Genomic DNA, 19,918 nt, shown 5'->3' with positions numbered 1-19,918 from the left:
TGTCACAGGGGATGCCCATCAGGGACTCTCTTGGACAAGTGTTGAAGAACAAGTCAGATGATGGAAAGACAATCTCCATTCCATATTAAACTGTCCACAGCAAACAATCATGCACAGATTCATGAAAAATACTAATGGTAAAGTTGGAAATAGAAGAAGGACCAATACAAATTATGATGAAATTGATTAAAATTATTAAATTAAAGCAACCATCAAAGGTCTCAAACAGGGGAAAGCTCAATTCAAGGAGAATTCAAGCAAATGTACTAAAGGCAGGAGGCAAAACTCTGATTGAGCATTTAACAAAACTCACTAATGAAATATGGGTGAACGAACAAGTGCCACAAGACTGGAAAGCCATCATCATGGTGTTATCAAAAAAAAAAAAAAGGGTGATCTCAGTGTACAAACTGGAGAGAGTAGCAGGGCTGCCCAGAGGATTCAGGGGGCCTGGGGCAAAGCAATTTCGGGGGCCCCTTCCATAAAAAAAGTTGCAATACTATAGAATAGTAGGATAGAGAGTAATACTGATAATATAATTCCTTTATATAAATGAATGGTGCAATCTCACCTGGAATACTTTGTGCATGCTGGTTACCCCGTTTCAAAAAGGATATTGCTGAACTGGAGAGGGGTTGGAAATCTATCATTTGAAGAGAGATTGAAAAGATTTGGATTGTTTATTTTAGAAGAAAACAAATAAGAGGACATGATACCAACATACACAGAAAATAATTGTCTAGAGAACGTAGATTTTTGTCACCTAATAAAAGAACAAGGAGCCTTTCAATGAAATTTAAAAATGGGAAATTCAAAACCAATACAAGGAAATATTTTTTTCATGCAGCACGTGATTAAACTATGGAACTCATTGCCACAGGAAGCTTTTGAGGGCAAGAATTTATCAAGATTCAAAAAGGGATTAAACATTTCCATTGATATCAAGATTACCCGGCATTATCTTAATTAATGCCAATAAACATTCTGCTTCAGGGCTCAAGCCAATCTCTAACCATTAGAGATCAGGATGAGACCTTGTGGGGTGGAGACAGATCATTCTAAATCTACCTGCTGCAGTGTTCTTGTGCCTTCCTCTAAAGCATCTGGTGTTGGCCACTGTTGGAGACAGAATACTGAACTAGATGGATCCACTGTGGCAATTCCTATGTATAAATATAGAATATTAATTTAAAAGAAAATTGATTTGGTGTATTGAAATGTAAGCATTACAGATAGTTTACTACAATGCCAATTGTTTTTCAAAATCATTTCTCCTATTATAGTGGTTCTCAAACTGTGCTACAATATATAGGCTATACAGAGTTGTACAAGAAGGCAAAACTAGGTTGGTATCACCTAGGCCACAGGCATGGAAGGCAGGAGGTTAACTGAGAACATAACGTTTTAGACACCATCCAATTAAATAGTTACAGTGACTCCATCAGAACTACGTCCCTTTGTGCATAAACCTCACACAATTGTTCATAAAGTTATGAGAGTGTTCAGTGTTAAAAATACTAGACCCTCTTTGCTCCCTGGTAGTAATCTGGATCTCAGGTCTGTTATTTGCGATACAGCAATTCAGAACATACACTGACTAGTGGGCATCTTTGGAATTCAGTTCTGAGTTGTACCTGGGAAATAGCCAAGCACTCATCAGTCCCCAGAATTGGAGGAGGGTTAAAGTGACATAAAGCAACCTTTTAACTCCACTATTCACAGAGCAGTGCTGAGCACTCTTAAGGAGCAGCCCAAGATCTGGGCACAGTGAATTGTCACATCATATGATAAGCAATAACAGAGTAAATAACATCTGCCTTACCAGTAGAGTCTGCTGATGGATCACGGGTAAGAATCCTGATTTTAGTTGCTAGAGATTATAGTATTTACTCCAGTGTGTTTTCTTTAGGTTGAATTATTTTATAAGCAACATTAACATGGTCTGTTAGGAAAACTATGGAATTGTTTTCTATTGTAGGCTACTGGCTTCTCTGTGTTAAAACTAATGTTATGTTAGGACTTACATACTGTCTTTACAGTGGTTAACAAGACAATAATGACAGTGTGCAGCAATCTAAACTGGAGATGGCCATTTCTATCCTTGAGACAAACCCCAATGCATTAAAGATATTTTTTTCCCAATTTTTATTTCAAAATCTCCCTTCTTTTAGCACATTAATATTGGCAGCCCTGCTTTTTGCTAAGTCAGGCAGGCTGCCCTGGCTTTCTATTCCTCTCTGAAATCAATAAAATAGTAATGAAGCAACAGAGAACACAGTTGGACTCCTACACCATACGCTCAGGCCCCATGCTGGGTTAATGCACTAGAAAATTTTGCCTTAAACATTTTAGTTTAATGAATTTCCTCTTTCTTTTCCTTTTTTCCTACAAACTCCCACATTTCAATTTGCTGCCCTCTTCCTGGACTGCCTGCTTCCTTTCATCTGACAAAGAGATGAACTTTAACAGCTGTTGCAAAATACAAGTCGTGCAAAAGCTTGTCAAGTCAAGAGGAGCGATGGCTAGTTTTTTTGGCATGTGAGCACAGAGCAACCAGATCAAGAGATGAGGTCACTTGTATACATCTCAACTTAGAACTAACTGCTTGTCAGCTTGCAGAAGTGTGTGGTACAAATAGCATGATTCCCATGATATTGTTAGGGATTAATCTTAAAGGAAGGGTTCAGTGATTTTTTTTTTCACAGCGTGGGAGATGGCTTAGGCAAGTAAATAAAACTGTTTGCAGAGTGAAAGCATTTTAATATCTTTCCAGGTATCCAAATTGCACTTTGTGTCAGGGAATATGAAGAACTAAAAACAGGTTATAGTTCTGTGACGTTGTGCAGTCTATATGGTTTTATAAAAACATAATAAGAAGTGAATATAAGGTAACTGGAATATGCTTCATGCAAAAGGTCTCTTGTAAGGTATCATTACAAAGCTTATAATCTACTGAGTGTGATCATCCTATTTGTATAAATGTACCACTCTTGTATCTAAAACTAGAAATATGAAATATAACTCTGAGGGCCTATTGTAATTATGTAAAATGTGGGCCATTAATGGTGGTTTGGAATCTTGATGACTCCCATTAACCAGGACCATTGTCTGCAGATGCCTGTTTTTTACCTGTTAGTCTTCCTGTATATATGTGTGCTGGAAAGTGGGTAATGAAGTCTTGCAGTGACATGTGATCATGTCACCTGAACTGGAATCCATCTTTAACCTGGTGCTTTTCCAGTGGGGGTGGGGGGGAGGCGGGGACCCAGAGGGACAAAGGGTTCCCGCCTTATGCAAAAGATATATAAAGGGGTGGAAGAGAACAAAGTGAGGAGAGGAGCCATCATGAAGAATCCCCTAGCTATCACCTGAGCTGCAACAAGAGCTGTACCAGGGGAAAGAATTGTGCCCAGACCTGGAAGGTGTCCAGTCTGAGAAAAAGCTTACTGAAGCATCTCTGAGGGTGAGATTATCTGTATTCAGTTTGATTAGACATAGATTTGCGCATTTTATTTTATTTTGTTTGGTGACTTACTATGTTCTGTCTGTTGCTACTTGGAACCACTTAAATCCTACTTTCTGTATTTAATAAAATCACTTTCTACTCAGTAATTAACTCAGAGTATGTATTAATACCTGCGGGAGTAAACAACTGTGCATATCTCTGTATCAGTGTTATAGAGGGCGAACAATTTATGACAGGTTTCAGAGTAGCAGCCGTGTTAGTCTGTATCCGCAAAAAGAACAGGAGTACTTGTGGCACCTTAGAGACTAACAGTCTCTAAGGTGCCACAAGTACTCCTGTTCGTTTAACAATTTATGAGTTTACCCTGTATAAACTTTATACAGGGTAAAATGGATTTATTTGGGTTTCGACCCCATTGGGAGTTGGGCATCTGAGTGCTAAAGAAAAGCGCACTACTGTGAGCTGTTTTCAGGTAAACCTGCAGCTTTGGGGCAAGTAATTCAGACCCTGGGTCTGTGTTGGAGCAGACGGGAGTGTCTGGCTCAGCAAGACAGGGGGCTGGAGTCCTGAGCTGGCAGGAAAAACATGAATAGAAGTAGTCTTGGTACATTGGGTGGCAGCTCCCAAGGGGGTTTCTGTGATCCAACCCATCACAGAAGGGTTCAGTGATTTTTTTTTTTTCACAGCGTGGGAGATGGCTTAGGCAAATAAATAAAACTGTTTGCAGAGTGAAAGCATTTTAGTACCTTTCGAGGTATCCAAATTGCACTTTGTGTCAGGGAATATGAAGAACTAAAAACAGGTTATAGTTCAGGCTTTGTGTTACAATGACTTTGGAGCATGCAGTTGCAAGCACAAAACCTAGCATAGCAGGGAAAATATGAAGGCCATTTCATAAACCTGCATTTTCTGAGAATTTATTGTTAATAAACCACAGGAGTGGAAGCTGCTGATGTAGTTAAGGATTAATAAGATTTCCATGTTAACTCCTTGATTTGAATTGCTCTCGATTTTGTGAAAATGTCACCTCTTGAGATGCAATTTTCTGTGGTTAGGCTTTGCCCCATACGGAATCTTAAAAATTAAAAAAAAAATCCACCAGTTCAACCATTTATGATTTCAAGAAGAGTGAAAAGAACACATTAAAAAAAAAATCTTTTTCTGAGTTCCACAGGTACATGGGAAAAGTGGAGAATCCTCTCTCCTCCTTCCCCCCATGACTTTCACATTGAGAGTAGGAAATACTTTCTGCCTAGTGACCTACTGGATGGTTTGTCAAGATTTGGCTTAGGCAGTAGTGAAGATATTAGTTTCCATTAATACAGAAGAAAATAAGCAGAAGACATGTGCATGTAGTGCCTCTGGTGGTACACATCTTTGCTGTTTCTCATCATCTTGCATTCTCCCAAACATCACCCACCAGCACTGCTTTATATGACCAGCAAATCTCAGCCACTCTGCTTTGACATCCTTCTATATTCAATCTGAAGTATTCCAGTCCAGCCCTGGAAACACAGAAATGTTAGCTCAATTTGTACAGTATTTCAGTACCAGTTTATCTTGGGTGATACCAGCATTTATGTAGCTTGAAACATATCAAAGCTGCTTGTTGATCTACATAAGGAAAAGATGGATTTGAACTCTACTCTTCAGAAGTGAGCAGGTGATGCACTCATTCACGATGCCTCTCTGACCCTTCAGTGGAAAAACCTTCCCATAGGTCCATTGTTAATATCACAGGGAGACTATTTTCATTAGATGAATTGTTCTTACATAATTCTCTACCATAGTAGTCACAAATATACTATGTCCTTACAGGTTTCAGAGTAGCAGTCGTGTTAGTCTGTATCCGCAAAAAGAACAGGAGTACTTGTGGCACCTTAGAGACTAACAAATTTATTAGAGCATAAGCTTTCGTGGACTACAGCCCACTTCTTCGGATGCGCATCCGAAGAAGTGGGCTGTAGTCCACGAAAGCTTATGCTCTAATATATTTGTTAGTCTCTAAGGTGCCACAAGTACTCCTGTTCTTTATGTCCTTACAGAAGCCCTAGATACCTTCCTACCATCTATTTTTTGTCCATCATATCAGCTGTTGCAATGCAACTCTTTGAATTGTTAGTAGGGTTGCACGAACTCTCTTTGCCTATTTTTGAACTCACTCAAATATTGTAGGCTCAGACATGACTGGGTTTGCAAGCGGCAGAGAGGAGAAAAGGAGCAGAAATTACAAAAAAGAACAGTTCTAATTAATTAAAATATAAACAGAGAGGATAAAAATTATTACTATTATTTATACTGAGGTAACATCTAGGGACCCTGATCATAGATGAGGACTTGCACTGTGCAAGGCGCTGTACAAACATATAACAAAAAGTCTCTGCCCCCAAAGAACTTACAATACGAATATAAAACACAAGAGACAACACATGGATATAACAAACAGATATGGGGAGCACAAGGAAATAATGAAATAAGATCAGAATTTGACTCAAGGTAAGGGTAAATCTGTCAGGGTGACTCATCATCACTTTCCAGATCTGGATCAGGATGGGGCTCAAGCAGGGACTTAAGGAAAGAGACACATGCTGCATGACGTTGGAGACGGTCTCTTTACGCTGTCCCCCACACCTGCATATGGCTTGAAAAACACAATATATAAATCAAACCAATGCCAATGTACCAGTTAGCTCAATTCAGAAATAAAGATTCTCCAATGTGGGAGAGGAAAAATATTCAGTTCTTACTATTCTTGAGGGCATTTAATTCTAGGTAATTTTATTTAATACATGTCTCCAAAAATGTATACCATTACAGTCCAGAGATAGATTTTATGAGGGGGTAAGGCACCTGCCCTTAACACAAATATATGGGGAGGTCGTCAATGAGATTATAGACCTTGCCGCTGAATTCTAAGCTTGCGCCACCCAGCTAGCAACAAATGAGATTCATTGTATAATAAGAGATTTTTATATGCATCCCTGTTCCATTATTATCGCTAGGCTACCATAGCAGTGCAATTCTGGACTTGGTATTACTGACATATTATAGACAGAGGACAATTGTTAGCCACAATCAATGGAAAGCTTTTTCATTAAACAACAGCTTATTGAAGGGACATTGATAGTTCTCTGTTTAACACAGTAATCAGTATCTTTAAAACAAACATTTTGCTTTTCATATCTACTAAATAGACAGTGGATGGAGGGCTGAATATTTCAGTCCTTACTCAGGATGACCTCACATTAAACTGTGGGTAGTTTTGCGAGAGTAAGGAGTAGAGGATCAGGCTGAAATAGGCACTGATCTTGCAAAGGCATACACAGGTAGTAAGCGCTAAGTAATAAGAAGTCCCACTGTTCTTAACTTGGGGTACTTAACACAATGGGATTTCTCGTGTGCTTAAAGTTAAATACATCTTAACTCTTTTTCAGGATCAGGGCATAATGGACATACAGCTGGATATTCCAATGGGCCTGAACAAATATCTATGTACTTTTGCTTGCATACAGATTCAAATATGTGTAAGTATGGAGCTATTAATCAGGGTTTCATTAAGCATTCAAGTTTGTGCACATGCAAATAAAATGATTAATAAATGCCTATGCACTTTTGTACTCACTTCTGAAATTTGGCCTATAACTTACTACAGTTTGTTGTGAACCATAGTATTATATATACGTCTTTCCAGTCCAGCTTTAAACATGTGCTGTCTACATTAGCATTCTTGATATCAATATCTTCCTTCTTATCTTATTAGAATAAACTTGATATTTGGGAATTTTTACAGCATCATTTACTTCCTTAGACTCCAGATAAATTAAAACTAATTTTGCAGCTAAAGTTGTTTTTGTTGCAGTCTGACATGATTAGCTTTTAACTGTACTGACATTTACCGGATGGTCATAAAAAGAAAGCAAAGTGAAAATGACAAAAAGGCCCATGTTTCGCAGAAGTTCACATTCAATGCATCCAATCTGCAGTCCCCAGAGACAACAAGAGAAAAGAGCAGGTCTGTAATGCAGCTGCCAGTTTAGTGATCAAACCCATCAGATAAACTGCCTGGCCAGATCTGGTGACCAGATAAAAATGGTATTCCTGCTAACCATCTGCCTGAAGGTCAATAGGGACAAAAATTAAAAATAATTACCTCTAATGAATGAATATACAATGACAGTCCTGTGTGAGGTATGGTTTCATCATCACCCACACATATATCAGTAAAGAGCAGTTGTTCTTTCAGAAGGGTGCTGTCGGCTACTTTTAAAAAATTATTTTGATCTCTATTTCCCTTTGTGTGTTTGTATTATCATCACAGTAGCTTGAAAATATAGTTAATAACATTTTTCTCACAACTATATATTTCCTTAATCACAATAGTAGTTACTAATAATAAACACTTTGCCATTCAATAGTGTCTTTCATTTAAAGATCTCAATCCCCTTTGTATGCATTAATTATAGACATTATCATTAAACACTTTGCTTACTGACCTTCTGAACACAGTCTGTTTAGATACTTATATGGTCTCTTAGAACTATAAGAACTTTACTCATGAACTTTACTGCATTTCATCCACATAGCAGCTCTGAGACAGAGAAGTATTACTTTTACCATTTTACAAATAATGAATTTAGGCACAGAAAGATCATAGAATCATAGAAGATTAGGGTTGGAAGAGACCTCAGGAGGTCATCTAGTCCAAATCCCTGCTCAAAGCAGGACTAATCCCAACTAAAGATTAAAGATTAAGATTAAAGGTTTGTCCACACAGACAAATTGCACCTAAACCAATGTAGTTAAATTGGTGCAAACCCATTGTGTGAGACTCTTATTTCAGATTAAATGTGCCCTATATTCCTTTCAATTGTTTAACACACACACACACACACACACACACACACACACACACACACACAGCCCTCAATTTAAATTAAATTGAAAACAGATCTGGTAAAATCTGTGTTCAAACTGTGTGTAGACCAATGGTAAGTAACTTGCCCATGGTTACACAGGAAGTCTGTAGCAGAGTGAGGAACAGACCTTAGATTCCTGCATCCCAGTCCCTTCTCAGCTACAGTGCCAGATTCACCTTGGTCAATCATTGACTTGTGTATAGATAACTGCAGGGGATAATTTCCTTTTAATGGATCAGGATAGCATTAGAGTCCAGCTGTTTATGTTCTTTACTGAGGGCAGTTTAATTTAATGTGTTTATTTTCTAAAGTGTGTCAATTACTCAGTGGCCATGGCTTTGTTAACCACCATCAAATACCCAGAGCAATAAAAGCCACTAAGGTTCCAATCCAAGGACCCAGTATCAATCCTAATATTGACTCTGGGCTGGGTGCTTTCACAAGGAGTCCAGAGGGAAAGGCAATTGTGAATGAAATAGCCCACCATGGTCACAATGGTATGAGAACTTTTTGTTTCCTGAAAATTAATCAATCAAAAGTCACTCAGTCTTCATCGTTCTCAGCTCTGAATATGGGCTGATGGTAGGCCTCTGTTTTAACTCCTTCCCAACTCACTTTTGTCCAGGGGCTCTGGAACACAAAGGAATTCCTCAGACACATTTAACTATCACCAGTGTTTACTGGAGATGGGTTCTCTATGAGTCTCCATCCAGACAGAAGTGGGTGCTCAGTCATGCAGTTCCCTTAATCATCCAAATATGTTGCAGAAGCCAGTGCTTATGGAGTCCTTTGGTGAAACCCTCTAGGTCTGATTCTTCACTACCTTTCATTTAGTGTAGTCCTCAGGGCCACTTGTTGGGGGGGCGGGAGACAGGGGCAAGTGGGGCAATTTGCCCCAGGGCCTGGGCCTCAGAGGGGCCCCCTCGAGAATATAGTATTCTGTAGTATTGCAACTTTTTTTTATGGAAGGGACCCCAAAAATAGCTTTGCCCCAGGCCCCCTGAATACTCTGGGCGGCCCTGGTAGTCCTTCAGGGCTGGTCTACAGTCGGGGAGGGGGTGTCGATGTAAGATATGCAACTTCCCATAGCTGAAGTCGACGTATCTTATTTTTCCTGTTGGAAGACAGGACATCAGGCTAGATGGACCACTGGTCTGACCTGGTATGGCCATTCTTAAGTTCTTATCTTGAGTAAGGATGTCTACCGTTCTGACTAGGGCTGTTAAGGAATTAAAAAAATTAATTGCAATTAAAAAAATAATCACAATTAATCATGCGATTAATTGCGCTGTTAAACAATCATTGAATAATAATTATATAAATATTTTTGGATGTTTTCCACATTTAAAAATATATTGATTTCAACTACAACACAGAAAACAAAGTGTACAGCGCTCACTTTATATTTATTTTTATTATGAATATTTGCACTATAAAAATAAATTAGTATTTTTCAATTCACTTCATACAAGTACTGTAGTGCAATCTCTTTATCATGAACATTGAATTTACAAATGTAAAATTATGTACAAAAAATAACTGCATTCAAAAATAAAACAATGGAAAACTTTAGCGCCTAAAAGTCCACTCAGTCCTATTTCTTGTTCAGCCAATCGCTCAGACAAACAAATTTGTTTACATTTGCAGGAGATAATGTTGCCCACTTCTTGTTTACAATGTCACCTGAAAGTGAGAACAGGTGTTCATATGGCACTGTTGTAGCCAGCGTTGCAAGATATTTATGTGCCAGATGCATTAAAGATTCATATGTCCCTTCATGCTTCAACCAGCATTCCAAGGGACGTGCATGCTGATGATATGTTCTGCTCAATAACGATCGAAAGCAGTGTTAATCAATGCGTGTTCATTTTCATCATCTGAGTCATATGCCACCAGCAGAAAGCTGATTTTCTTTTTTCAGTGATTCGGATTCTGTAGTTTCTGCATCAGACTGTTGCTCTTTTAAGACTTCCGAAAGCATGCTCCACACCCTGTCCCGATCAGATACTGGAAGGCACTGCAGATTCTTAAATCTTGGGTCAAGTGCTGTAGCTAGCTTTAGAAATCTCACATTAGTACCTTCTTTGCATTTTGTCAAGTCTGCAGTGAAAATGTTCTTAAAATGAACAACAGGCTGGGTCATCATCTGAGACTGCAATAACATGAAATATATGGCAGAATGCAAGTAAAACACAGAGCAGGAGACATACAATTCTCCTCCAAGGAGTTCAGTCACTAATTTAATTAATGCACTTTTTTTTTAACGAGCATCATCAGCATGGAAGCATGTCCTCTGGAATGGTCGCTGAAGCATTAAGGGGCATACCAATGTTTAGCATATCTGACACGTAAATACCTTGCACTGCCAGCTACAAAAATGCCATGCAAATGCCTGTTCTCACTTAGTCTGACCTCCTGCATATTCCAGGCCATAGAACCTCACTCACCCTCTCCTGTAATAGACCCCTAACCTTTGGCTGAGACCCTGAAGTCCTCAAATCATGATTTAAAGTCTTCAAGTTACAGAGAATCCACCATTTACACTAGTCTAAACCTGGAAGTGACCCAAGCCCCATACCGCAGAGAAAGGCGAAAAACTCCTGGGTCTCTCCCAGTATGACCCATGGGGAAATTCCTTCCTGACCCCAAATATGGCAATCAGTTAAACTCTGTGCATGCGGGCAAGACCCAACAGCCAGACACCTGGAAAAAAATTATCTGTAGTAACTCAGAGCCCTCCCCATCTAGTGTTCCATCACCGGCCATTGGAGATATTTGCTGCTAGCACTCGCAGATCTGCTACATGCCATTGTAGGCAGTCTCATCATATCATTCCCTCCATAAACTTAACAAGCTCAGTCTTGAAGCCAGTTAGGATTTTTGTCCCCACTGCTCCCCCTTGGAAGGCTGTTCCAGAACTTCAATCCTGAGATGTTTAGAAACCTTCTCCTAATTTCAAGCCTAAACTAGTTCTTGTGTCCACATTGGCACTTATCTTAAATAACTCCTCTCCCTTCCTGGTATTTATCCATCTGATGTATTTATAGAGCGCAATCATAACACTAACACTTCCCTGTCTGTACTGGAAATACCTTGTCTGATGCATCCTTGGACTGCATTCGCCTTTTTCACAGCCGCATAACATTGGTGGCTCATAGTCATCATGTGATCAACCAATACAATCCAGGTCTTTCTCCTCCTCTGTCACTTCTAACTGATACACTCCCAGCTTATAGCAAAAATTCTTTTGTTAGTCCCTAAATGCATGACTTTGCACTTTCCACTCTTAAATTTCATCCTGTTTCTATTACTCCAGTTTACAAGGTTGTCCAGATCATCTTGTATGATATTCAGGCCCTGTACTTTGACCTGCCTTCATTAACATATACACAAAACAGGGCCAACATATTTAATAGCAAATACAAAAAATACCCCATTCAGAACAAAACGCTACATGGCACACTCAATTTTCCTCCAAGTGAGAGAATGAGAGAGAGAGAGAAAATCAACCACACATGAGAGAGGTTAGTCATGTTGCTTAATGCACTGCTGGAAGACACTGACATATTATGAGAGAGTGATATAAGATATAAGATATAAGAACTTCTATAGTATAAAATAGAACAGGACAGACCAGAACACTTCAATAACATTTGGAAAAATAACATTTTTTAATTTTGACTCTGTATTAGTCATTGTGCAAACTGAAAATTCCCAAACTACAGGGAACATATAACTAAGTTGCAACATTGGATGCAGAATGACTAAGATAGCTATTTTTTACTTTACATTAGACAAAGCAAATTCAGGCCAAATCTTTCAGTTGGATCCAAGTGAGGATTACCTTGCACCTGCACATGGCCCCATTGACTTTGCATGGTCAACAAGTGGGCACAAGAATCTGCCTTCCTGGATCCAAATGCAGTATCTGGGCCTAAAAGGTAAGCTACAAGATCAGAGAAGGCTCTCAGAGATATATGATGTTCCCAGACAAACACGTTGTGGAGACAGAGTAAAGAGTGTACATAAATATTCATTTATTTGAAAGCTTGTGATTATAAAAAAAAAATTGAAAGTGATGAAATTCAGAACTACACGTAGTAATAATGTGCATACTAGGCATTAAGTTAGTATTATTATCCACAGTTTCCTGATACGGAAAGGGAGGTGCAGAGACATGCTCAAAGCTATACGAGAAGTCAGTGGCAAGGTTTGGAAACCTAGAACCTAGATCTTCAAACTCTGAATATACGTGACAGGAAAAAATCTGTATCACAGTGCTCTCCATCACACCCAAGCAAGTAATGGATGAGCCTCGGAATGTTTGCTAGATCAGTTTGTTAATGATCCAGCAGAGTGGATCCTTATTTGAATGTCCAGAAAAGGAATAATACTTCTTTATTTATTTGTTCAGGCAAATACCACCTAGCTCTTGTCATCTATAGATTTCAAAGTGCTTTACAGCAGAGGTCAGTATCATTATCCCCACTTTACAGATGGGGAAAGTGGGACACAAAGCGGGGAGGTGATTTGTTCACCGTCACTCAGCAGGGCACTGGCAGAGCTAGGAATAGAATCCAGGTCTCCCAATCCCAACGATTGTCTACAGCTTCAGTCTTGAAAGCTAGTTACAACAGGCTTTTGGGTGAGATTTCCAGTACTTTTTGCTTCGGACTGTGCTGGAAATGCTGCATGTTCTTTGTATTTTCTGGACAGAACCAGGAACTGCAGTGACAAAAACAACACTAAGCCATTTAGCCAAACTTTCTGAGTGTCAGAAAGGGTTCAATTTGAGTTGTAGGAGCTGGTTTTGGTCATTTCTTATTGTATCCCATCTAGCTGACCCATCCCTAGCAAAGACAGATAATGATAATAGATATTGTGGGGACAAATGTTTTTACCTTCAGAATGTGTTTAAAGCTTCCTGAGGTGTTGGTCCTCTGTGTTTACACCCCCACACAGCTGTTGACTAATGAGGCTAAGCTCCTTTGGTAGACTGCCCATTTTTCAGAAAATGAGAACCATGTGCTTCAGGCTCCGATAGACTCATTGTCTACAATGTAGATTGTCCCATTGGGTCTCAGGCTAGTTAGGGTTTGTCTGGAAAAACAGTGCCTGTGGACATCATTTCCCTGACACATGGTGTTCAGCATTCCCCTTAGTCATGAACATTTCATTCACTCTGTGCAATTCAACCCACCTTGTTGGCAGCCAGTTGTGGTATCAGAGTCTTTCTTTGACATTTCAAGTATTCCTTCCTTGTTTAGGCACAACAGTACCTAAAAGGTATGGTCACTTGTAAGGAGGCATTTGTTTCCAAACTCCCAATGTTCCATTGCTGGCTCAGAAGGGAAGCCAAAGACATTTTATATGCAGTGTTATGCAGGCTGCCAGTCTAAACCCTCTGTTGCTCAATACCAATGCCCAAGGAAAAGGTTTGGCCAGCTCATGCATGGGCACTGTGCCATCCTGGCAGATGGATATGAGTGTAGACAATCAAGTAAGTATGTTTGCATCAAATAAAGGTGCTGGGGGCATTTTCCCCAGCTGAGACTTTCAAAACAGCTGTCTTCCTTGAGCATTTGTGTCTCTGATTAAAGGGGCTGTGAAATTAGTAATCCATCTCTGAACTACATAAACTGTCAATAAATAAAAGAGTAGCTTCTGCAACCAGTTAAGGTATATTATGTTTTGGGTTAGTTTGAGTCAGAAGTAAAGTTGTGTGGCCTTGAGAAAAGCATTAAGATTCCCAATTTGATCTCTTGGAAAGAGACTACAATGGAAAGGGGCAAACTCACCATCCATGGTCCATTTGAGTTGCAAATAAATAGGGTGCACCAATGCGTCCCTTGCTTTTGCATGCCTAAGAGCTGTAAAATGAGAAGCCATATCTAATGGGAGTTACAGTCCCTGACGTCTATGCCCAACTGTGCCACGGACTCACTTTGCAACGTTATGCAAGTTATTCAACCACTGTGCCTCAGTTTCTCCATATGTGAAATAAAGATAAAAAGCGTTACCCTTACTTTTTAAAGAAGAGGGAAAGATGAGATTTAATTCACAAATATTTGTAAACATTCTTTGAGATTTTGGATGAATTGCAGTCTTATTCCTTTCCTGTTGAAGCAAATCACTCACAAAGTGTGGCATTTGGAAATCGTCACACATAACCATGTGACATTTACATTCCTGGGAAAAGACTATCCAGCAGCAGGAGGGAATGAAATGTGCGGCATTGACTCAACTACCAGGATAATCAAAGTGGTTATGCTGTTTTGTGGTGCAATAGTGTGTCATAGTAAACTTTAGATTGAAGTCTTTTACTGTGTAGAGTGCAGTGATTTATAGCAGTTATTTGCTCATGTAACCACAATCACAATGGCTTTGCACTAAATTACTTGCTTGCCATTTGCAACCTATTTAACAGCTGGCCAAATTTACTTCTGCTCTAAGTCAGTCTAACAGTACTTAAATCAATGATGATGCAGATGCTTACACCAGGGCTTAACTTGGCCCAGTTTGTCTCAGACTAATGTCATAAGGATATATAACAAGCAATGGGCACAACACAAAGTCTATGTGATTCCTAATTCCTACTTTTTAAAGAGACCAGAGGAGGACACCAGACGCTGACTCTGCTGGTTCAAATCCTCACAAGGACATTTAATTTTCAAAAAGTTTGTGTACCAAGGAAAGAAAGATGAAATATGCTGAAGACCCAGGCATAAAAAATAGACAAAAATCTTAGAGACTTAGGGGCATTTCAGTTTTCCGCAACATCACCTACAAGAAAGTTGGAATTACACAGGAAGTTATCAACTTGCAGAATTTGACATATCAGTATACTAAGGGGGAGGATTTGTGGCACCAAACTGGAGGAGGCTCTCTCAAACCACTAACATTCTGAGATCCCGTGGGAAATCCTGCAGATCTTTAGGTGCCTGCACAGAGGGCAGCAAGGGTGTTCCATAAACCCGGATTCCTTAGATCAGTCACTAATTTACCCAGCTGATCTGGAACATCCAGGTAAGAGAGTAGAGCAAAATGGAGTTCCCACCTCTCCTCTGTCAGGAGCTCTAACCTCTAATCCCCCTGCCCCTCCAAATGCACAAAGGGATATAAATAAAGGAAAACTTTTGCCAGCCTCATCAAGAATCTAATTTCAGGACCATGCAGACAGCCGGATTTTCTCCCCTTTGTCCAAGCCACACAAACAAAAAACAAACAAATTAACACAAAATTTCCCTTCTGATCTCCTTCGGTCATTGAAAGTCAGGAGGGCCAGGAGGGATCCTGCTTTTTTGCCACCTCTGGCCAACCTCATCCCCTCAAATAGCCAATCCAGATGAAATCAAGGCCTTTAAGATCTTAGGTCTTTAACAGGTTTTCCTAACTTTTCTCTATTAGGCTTCTTTATGTTGCACTCTGAGTTGATTCAGGTGCCCTGTTGGCACATAAAGCAAAACGTTCATGCAATATAGGCTCTGAGTAAGAGGACAACCATGGTGACATGTTTACCTTGGCATCTGAACTTTCTCTCAATTACAAAGCACCGTGTGGGAGGGGGAATTATTTTTTTAGGCAAATCTGACAGGCAAACCTAACAAGTCCAAATCCTCTCAGAGATGGGTCAATTCTTTTAGCCTTAGTTAAGGATGCTGAATAATATGAGTTTATATTAATCATGCCAGAACAGTCAAGTCATGATTCGTGAATAACAATTTGTCTTTCAGGAACCTTTTATTCATGTTGGTGAGATGTTTCTCCTATAAGTAGTTCTACTGAAGCCAATGGGACCAGCTGAGAGTGAAATCTGGCCTTTAATGACGAATGTCATAAACATTCTTTGTTAGATTGTTAACATGGATGACAAAATGAAAGATTTTGAAAAATTCTGTTTCTTTACCTGTATAATAAGAACACAAAGAACTGGAATACAAATATTAAATAGTATGGTATGACTAGTTAAGTAGCTAGGTAACAGATCGATAATTCCTAGCTAGGTGGGTATTTGACTAGGTAGGTAACAGTTCTGGTAAGTCCATAAGGGTGGATCCTCCTTTTTCTTGAGGGATTCATGATTGAGTTCATGGTCATCTTTTCTGGTATGGACTTTTTCCTTTTGATGGTTGCACAGTATACATTATAGCTCATTAAATACTGCAGAAAATTTTCACAAATGTTTATATATCTCAAATAGCTTTCCTATCTCTTTCTACTGATTATTCTTATGAATGTATTGTTCTCATGAATATGTTGGTATTACCCATTATAGTTTGATCATCATTTTACTATTTTCAAAAACTGAAGCATTCAATTGGAGACCAAACTACCGTGAGCTCTTTGGGGCAGGGCCTGTATGTAATGACGCCTTGATTCCAGATTGCTGCCTCTAGCTCTTACCACATTACATTATTGTTATTGGACAACATTTCCCAAAATGTTCAATAATTTGGGGGGAGGGGTTCATTGAAGAAAAATCAAAAAATGAGAAAAAGCTTGAAAATCCTGAAATTGTTCCAGTTTTTATAAGAATGATTTAGATGACCAATCTCATACCATAAATTAATAGAAACATCAAACAAGACCTGATCTAGTGATGTGCTACTTTCCATGAGAGTTGAAGATACTCTGCACTTAATAGGATCAGGTTCTAATTGACAATGCACATATCAAAACTCTTTTCACCTGAACTATTCAGTGAATACTTATGAATAGCAAATACATCCACCGAAATCAACAGCCATCCGATGAACACTGGCTCACCCCCAAATTCTGTTGATACTGCTGAACATCTCTGGTGAAATTCCTGTGGCTTTGCTAACTTTTTCCAGTACAAATGGTGTTTTCTCCTCCTTCTCTGATGCCCTTCTCCTTGATAAACAGCACAACTTTGCCATTCTCATTGAATCTCATATCTGAAACTGCCAGTGAGTATTTGCTATCCTCAAATCCCTCCTAGTAAATTCTCCCCCCCCCCACCCCCCAGTATCTGTTTTCAGTCTGCACAGTATCTTGCTCCAGTAAATGTCTTGAGATAAGAGTGAAATGTCAGTGAAATGTCTTGAGATGAGGGTGGAGGAGATACCTGGTTAAAATGATGAATATGAATTTCTGGCAGCAATATTTTCAATTAACTGAAAGGCTGTGGGATTAGTGTCAAGATGAGAAATATGTCAAATTTCAGCCTTTTAAATATTTTACGGGTACTTGATCCCTTTTCAGACTCCTTCAGACCCCAGTCCTTCAAGCTGCTCCATGCTGGTAGAACTTCACATCTACACAGAGCCCCACTGAAACCAATGATATTCTGCAAAGGTGCAGGGTTTGCTTATGTGTTAAAGCATGCAGGATCACAGTCCAGACAACCTACTGCTAATTAGTGAAATGACCACCTGCTACACCACAGATGGAAAGCCTTCTGGAGTAGCCTTTTTTTGTGTCTGTCATCTCAAGGTTTGTCACGTCATGTGCCAGCCAGAAACAGCGCAGAATTGAAAGAAGATTTTATTTAAAAAAAAAAAAAAAAAAACCTTCAAATAAATCTCTCAAACCTCAGCAAAAGTTTGGCTTCTGTCCAGTTTGAAGGATGGGAGATGATTCCCATTAGTTTGATTTTACTTGAACATATGAGCCTCCTAAATCAAAGAGGCCACAAGCGACTTCCGAGAGAATATGTATTTCTGTTTATGAAGTTTTGTTGCTGTTGTTTTCGCCCTAGGCAGCCATTGAAAAAACACACACTCTCTCAAGCCTCTTCTCACTGCTCAAAGTTTTATTCAGTCACAAAAGTTTAAAAGAATCCAGGCTAGAGAGGAGGGATGGCTATGTGGCTAATGACCTAGCTTGTAATTCAGGTGATCTGAGTTCACTTCCTAGCTTAACTACAGACTTCCCATGTAACCTTGAGTAAATAAATCACATCAAGTCTGTGCTTGTGTTCCACATCACTAAAATAACGAAGTCTTGTTGGACTGCCTTCTCTCCATAGGTTTGAGAAGACAGGGACCAACTCTTCCCATGTGTATGTACAGTGCCTAGCACAATGGGGCCCTGGTCTTGGACAGAGCCTCTGGATACTAGAAATAAAATAGTATTTATCATCACAAACATCTTTCCATTCCATTAATAAAAGTGATTTGTTTCAACATTAATGTCAACACTCAAATTTTCACTTCTGTAACCTGGAGATTCAGAGAAAAAATCTATACAGCCACTGGCAGACACAAAGAGAAAAACCTGTCACAAGCCGATATTTTCCTAACTCATTTGATGCACCTGTACTTGGGATGTGGCAGGAGCTGCAGTCTGTTTTCCATACCTATATGACAATGAGCCTGACTTAATTATACACATATTTGAGAGAGAGTCTTCTTACATACAGATACCATAAACATCTCATTTCTTCCATTCTTTGCAATCTACGGGCATACATACAACTGTAAAACCCTTACTCAAACTGGTGAGCAATTTACTCATGGAAGTAGTCTTTGGTAGGACCCCTTGCAAATTGCTCAGCTTAGCCAGGACTGCACAACCAGGCTCATGGTATTTAAAAGTGTTGTGTGTTAGCATGATGCCTCTCAGTAGAGCTCAAGTAGAGAGATTCATCTGCTGTTGATGAAACCGAATGCTGTGAATTGCAGCTGTGAGGAGCAATAATTGTGGATATACAGTAAATATATTTACATGAATTATAAATTTAATTGAATTTCTTGTTCTTCACTGAAAAGCAATAAACACCCCAAGTGAAACCCCAAGGAAGCCAGTGCAAGTTGTACAAATCTATCCAAGGGCATAATTTAGCTCAGTGTGTCTTTGCACTTTCCATCCCAGCACTCAAACCGCTTTTCACATATCAATTAAGCATCACAACACATGCTTCTCATGCTTCTGGATTTGAGCCAAACCTTAATTACTAAGGGTTAGAATGACACCTTCCTGAGGAACAGATTATCCCACATCTGCCTACTGCAGAGCCTTTGCACCTTCCACCGAAGTACCTGATGCTGGCCACTGTCAGAGGCAGGATACTGGATTAGATGGACCAGAGTAATTACCATAATACAACCTAGCTCTTATATAGCATTTTTCATCAGTAGATCTCAAAATGCTTTAAACAAGAAGGGTTAGGATCATAAGCCCAGTTTTACAGATAACTGAAGTTCTGGGAGAGGATGTGACTTGCCAAAGGTTACCCGACAGAGCCAGGAATATACCCCAACTCTCCTGAATCCCAGTCTAGTGTCTACACGGCCACTCTGTAAGGAAAACACTGAAATTGCCAAACTCCCCTGTGAGGTAGGGAAGCACACTGGTATTACCATTTTATAGATGTAGGAGATATTCAACAATATAGCTATTTATATTCCCCTCATGATGCTACCCGAGCACCTAGAGTTGAGGCTCAGATAAGTTAGGAGATCTGCCCACGGTTATATATCAATAGTCCCTGGCAAAGCTGGAAGTAGATCCCATCTCCCACTTCTCAGCTCTAGTCCCCTTCACATATGCAGTATATCTAGGTATTGAATGA

Source organism: Trachemys scripta, chromosome 3, assembly GCF_013100865.1.
Source record: "Trachemys scripta elegans isolate TJP31775 chromosome 3, CAS_Tse_1.0, whole genome shotgun sequence".
NCBI classification, from domain to species: Eukaryota; Metazoa; Chordata; order Testudines; family Emydidae; genus Trachemys; species Trachemys scripta.
Note: the sequence above shows the minus strand (reverse complement) of the source record.